This window comes from Oncorhynchus keta, chromosome 21 (assembly GCF_023373465.1).
Source record: "Oncorhynchus keta strain PuntledgeMale-10-30-2019 chromosome 21, Oket_V2, whole genome shotgun sequence".
NCBI classification, from domain to species: Eukaryota; Metazoa; Chordata; class Actinopteri; order Salmoniformes; family Salmonidae; genus Oncorhynchus; species Oncorhynchus keta.
Window position 1 is genome coordinate 10,584,145 of NC_068441.1, and position 6,000 is coordinate 10,590,144.

The window sequence follows — 6,000 nt, forward strand, 5'->3', positions numbered from 1 at the left end:
AACTGAGGTTAAAAATATACAAAATATAGACTAAATATATTCGTTGGAAAAAAAGATATATATACACCGGACAAGACAAAGACGTCTGAACTGCTACGCCATCTTGGAAACTGTGGAGAATCCAGGACAGAGTAGCAGGATGACGAGATGTGGGATTGGAGACAGGGACCAGAGTCAGAGTGGGCAAAACTGTAATGTGAGAGGGAAACAGCATCAGGCAAGGAAAACAGGCACAACAGGATGACAGGATCTGAATTGTAAGAAACGGCTAGAAATGTAGACTGACTGAGCAGCGCGGAAGTGTCAGGACTGAGTATTTGTAGAGGTCTTGATTATGGAAAAGGTTGAAGCTGGTGGGGATCTGCTCAGACTCCAGCACACACAATCACATACACAGACAGAGAGAGAGAGGGAGAGGGAGAGAGTACTGGGGGAGCGGCGGCAGGTCAAGGAGCAGATGTGACATGGGCTTTGACCAGGCCATTCCAAGACATGTAAATATTTCCCCTTAAACCACTAGTGTTGCGTTAACAATATGCTTATGGTCATTGTCCTACTGGAAGGTTAACCTCCGTCCCAGTCTCAAATTTCTGGAAGACTGAAACAGGTTTCCCTCACGAATTTCCCTGTTTTAGTGCCATCCATCATTCCTTCAATTCTGATCAGTTTCCCAGTCGCAGTTGATGAAAAATATCCTCACAGCATGATGCTGCCACCACCCTGCTTCACTGTGGGGCTGGTGTTCTCTGGGTGATAAGAGGTGTTGGGTTTGCACCAGACATAGCGTTATCCTTAATGGCCAAAAATAAACATTTTTGTCTCATCTGAGCAGAGTACCTTCTTCAATATGTTTGAAAAGTCTCCCACATGCCTTTTGGCGAACACCAAACGTATTCGCTTATTTTTTTCTTTAAGCAATGACTTTTTTCTGGACACTCTTCTGTAAAACCCATCTCTGTGGAGTGTACGGCTTGAAGTGGTCCAATGGACAGATACTCCAATCTCCGCTTTGGAACTTTGCAGCTCCTTCAGGGTTGTCTTTGGTCACTTTGTTACCTCTCTGATTAATGCACTCCTGCCTGGTCCGTGAGTTTTGGTGGGCGGCCCACTCTTGGCAGGTTTGTTGTGGTGCCATATTCTTTACATTTTTTAATAATGGATTTAATGGTGCTCCGTGCGATGTTCAAAATTTCAGATATTTTTTTATAAACCAACACTGATCTGTACCTCACCACAACTTTGTCCCTGACCTGTTTGGAGAGCTCTTTGGTCTTCGTGGTACCCATTGCTTAGTGGTGTTGCAGACTCTGGGGCCTATCAGAACAGGTGTTTATATACTGAGATCATGTGACAGATCATGAGACAGATCATGTGACACTTAGATTGCACACAGGTCGACTTTATTTAACTAATGATGTGACTTCTTATGTAGGGGCTTCATATCAAAGGTGTGAACACATATGCACACACCACTTTTCCATTTTTTAATTTTTTTTTAAACAAGTTATCTTTTCATTTCACTTCACCAATTTGGACAATGTTGTTTATGTCCATTACATGAAATCCAAATAAAAATCCATTTAAATTACAGGTTGTCATGCAACAAAATAGGAAAAATGCCAAGGGGAATTAATACTTTTGCAAGGCACAGTAGATCATGTATTTCCCGGTAGAAATACCTTGCAAAGCAACTACTCTCTATCCCTCTTCTGTCGCTTCTCTCATTCTCCACGTCTGCTCCACACATACTGGACAAGTAGGCGTGTAATAGATTATCGTCATTGTAGTTAATTACCACATTTTCTGCGCTAAACTATAAACTATAACTGTAAATATATTGAATATTGGCCTGTTGGAAACGACAACTCCCTACTACATCGCACAGTTCAGGCTTGATCTGATTTATCTAGAGAAACTGCACATTAAGTTCACAGAAAAAAAACAGACCTAAATGGAATTAAAATATTTGAACTGATGTTGGTCAATGACTTTTCTGTTTAATTATAAAGAATAACAGACAATTTGGTTAATCGCTAAGCACTATTGTACTGCCATAATAAAACCGATCAAAGAGAAGTCCTGAATCTGAGTCTCTCTGACAGGAGCACATTGGTGGATGGGGCTGAGCACTCCCCCATCCACATCAATGGGGCTGTAGTGGAGTGGGTCGAGAGCTTCAAGTTCATATGTATTCACATCACTAAGAAATTAACATGGTCCACTAACACCCACACAGTTGTGAAGAGGGCACGACAGCACCTCTTCCCACTCAGGAAGCTGAAAAGATTTGGCAACTGCAAGGCACCTGAACGCAAGGTGCTACAAGGCACCTTGCGGTCAAAGACTCCAGACACTCATGACATAGCAGGCAGTATCAGTGCACTAAGTCAGGAACAGCTTCTACCCCAAGCCATAAGACTGCTAAACAATACTGATAAATAGCTAAACAAATGGCTACCCGGACTACCTGCATTTACCTTTTTTTTTACAGTAACTCTCTTGCTCACACACTGGACTTACCCACACACTCACACATGCATACTGACGCCACACACACACACACACACACACACACACACACACACACACACGTGCCATTTACAAAACCAGCTATACAGTCCTTTCAAACCCAGGTCATTGTACACTGGTGTTAATGTGTCACGCCACAGTGTTTCACCAGCTGCAATAAAATAAAAAAACGAATCTATTCATTTTCTCACATCCTCATTAGCTACCTCACAAGATTGTAGCAATAGATTGTGGGGCTTATTAGGTTGACTATTGAGTTGGACATACATTAACGAGATTGAATGTGATATTAGGAACTTACAAATTCATAAACATTGTACGAATTTGAATTGATAACATGTCATACAATTGTTCACAATTTTCAAGACCGTTTTGGCTTGTAAACACTACTGGATGAAATTATACAAAACCCTTCACTTGCTTCTCTAAGAATATGATAATGTCATAGTGGTCATGGGATCTGTCAACAAACAAAAAAATAGATGAGGACAAAGAAAATGTGTCAATGTATGTTAGTCCATTACTATATTGATTTTTATTGTTGTTATTTTTATTGAAAAAAAAGTATTACTGATATATTACTATATCCACTGGCATGTGTGCCCAGAAATAGTCAAGCATTATACAATACAAGTAATACAAATTAATAGCATGACTGAGTGTAGGAGTTTACAATAAAACTAATCTGGCACTGTCATGGCGTTAAAAAAAAAAATGGGATGACTGCTTGAAACTGCACATCCTTTCCATCAGCTTCTCAGTTCTTCTCACCAGGGGTAAAACGTTCTCACTTGACTTTCCTATAGAAAATAGTCAAATATACTATATAAATATGCTATATATTACCAGTAAGTGGCTTAACAAACTTGAACGTGTTTATTAAACTGTTACAGGGGTGTTGAACGCTGCCCTATCGTTTGATTAGCATGTATCAGCATCACTGATTCCCTGTTTTATATTAAATAGCCAATGTCATGCAAAACATGCTGTTGCAGATGAGATTAATGAAAATATGAATGCAGAAAAACGGGTATGCGAATAGGTTACACGATTATTTAGGCTACTATCAACTTGTTGGCACGCACAGTCCAACATCACAAGTTGAGCAACTCAAAAGTCAATCTCTTAAAAAAATACTTGAATAGTTAAATTCTCACTCTAATGTTACATTTTTATTCAATTCGTCTTGGAAACCGGTTAGGTGCGATTGTGTTTGAAATATAGGCTATTATATAACTTTTTTTCAACAGAGATGTATCGACGAAATAACTGTACCCTTTAGATTTACCAAATTATAGGATACTACCTCAGGATATGCTTCACTAGGTTGTTCACGTGCAGTCTCGTGTGCTTCGTTTACAGTAGGCTTAATAGCGAGCATGGAAATGGGAAATCTATTTGACTACGAAGATTCGAACAGTCTAGTCTATCATAATGCGTAAATTCTGGTGCATCGTTCTCCATCACTTTATCGGCAAAATGTGCAAGCATTATATACTTGACTTTAAACGGCACAATTAACCTGATTATGATTATGTTATAAACATGTAATGCGTTTGAGAGAAAAAAAACATCGCTTAATTTAAGGGAAGAGCCTAAGTTTCCCAAACAAACCAAAGTGAAAATTAATTAGTGAGCTCAACTCTTTGTGATAGCCTAGACAACTCAAATTGCGAGAACTTACCTTATCAGCAAATGTCTCAATAAACGTTGAATCCACTGACTTTTTCCACTCGACCCTTCTCGTGATTGTTACTGCAAATAAAACGACCTTTCTACTTAGCTTTGAACGAAGTACTTATTTCAAAAACAATGCAAATAAATTCCAGCGCTCTTTTTTTACCATATGTTGTGCCTCTCGCGTCGAGTTCAGCACCGTGAGGGAACGAGGGGCGGAATAGGCTACATAGAGTAGGTTACGCACAATGAAGAGGATGGAACACACACGAGTGGTGGGGCATAGAGGAGCGAATTACGAGTTAATCTGATATGAACCTAATGGGTGTGGCAAATTAATGAACCCACGCAATTTGCATGTTTACAGTGCGTTCAGAAAGTATTAATTCCCTTGACTTTTTCCACATTTTGTTACGTTTAGATTTTTTTTGCCAATTTATTAAAAAACAGAAATACCTTATTCACCTAAGTATTCAGACCCTTTGATATGAGACTCGAAATTGAGCTCAGGTGCATCCTGTTACCGTTGATCATCCTTGAGATGTTTCTACAACTTGATTTATGTCCACCTGTGGTAAATTCAATTGATTGAACATTATTTGGAAAGGCACACACCTGTCTATATAAGGTCCCACAGTTGACAGTGCATGTCAAAGCAAAAACCAAGCCATCAGGTCGAAGGAATTGTCTGTAGAGCTCCAAGACAGGATTGTGTCGAGGCACAGATCTGGGGTAGAACTCTCAGACAATGAGCAACAATATTTTCTGGTCTGATGAAACCAAGATTGAACTCTTTGGCCTGAATGCCAAGCATCACATCTGGAGAAAACTTGGCAGCATCCCTATGATGAAGCATGGTGGTGGCAGCATCATGCTGTGGGGGTGTTTTTCAGTGGCAGGGACTGGGAGACTAGTCAGGATCGAGGAAAAGATGAATGGAGCAAAGTACAGAGAGATCCTGTATGAAAACCTGCTCCAGAGTGCTTAGGACCTCAGACTGGGGCGAAGCTTCACCTTCCAATATCTTCAGTAAAGAATGAGTGAAATTTCCCAAATACAGGTGTGCTTGTAGTGTCATACCCAAGAAGACTCAAGGCTGTAATCGTTGCTTGAACAAAATACTATGTAAATTGTCAGAATACTGATACTGATGATATTTCCGTTTTTTAAATTTATTAGCAAACATTTCTAAAAAACAGTTTCTGCTTTGTCATTATGGTGTATTGTGTGTAGGTTGATGGGGGATCTAAAAAAAAAACAATTTTAGAATAAGGCTGTAACATAATAAAATGTGGAAAAAGTCAAGGGGTCTGAATATTTTCCGAATGCACTATATATATGGAATCAATAGTTACTGCACGACTACAATAAGTGTCCTGTGCCACAAGCATTTAGTGTGGTGCCTCAAGGGTCATATTGGGTCGATATCTTAATTGATATTAAATGTAGGACTACCTCACTTTCAGTGTTATTCATGCTCTGTGCATGTATTATAGTTTATAATACAAGTACACAGAAAGTAAAACTCTATAATTACTTGACAATCAACATTTATGATTAATAATTTTAGCAGTCTGAAATCTTCAGGCATCTATTTAGAACAGTGGCGGCCGGTGCTGTTAAAGAGAGGGAGGATGATTTTTACAATTATTTCTATTACATCATATTGGATGACTGTCATTCATATTCTATTCAATGTAATATCGATGTAACCTCTCCAAGCCAAACCTTCATACCATAACTGCTAAATGAAATACAGTGTACATCATCATAGTCATCATAGCTACTAGAACC

At 39.1% G+C, this 6,000-nt stretch overlaps 1 protein-coding gene across 2 annotated transcripts in view; it reads right to left on the reverse strand.

The window, feature by feature from the left end:
- LOC118400087 (caM kinase-like vesicle-associated protein) overlaps positions 1 to 4,431 on the reverse strand; it is an 88,744-nt gene extending 84,313 nt beyond the window's left edge. For both annotated transcript variants that reach the window (XM_035796539.2, XM_035796538.2), the window contains exon 1: positions 4,214 to 4,431. The gene's annotated coding sequence lies outside the window, so the exon portion shown is untranslated. The remainder of the gene's footprint in view (positions 1 to 4,213) is intronic.
- Between the last annotated feature and the right edge of the window lie 1,569 nt (positions 4,432 to 6,000).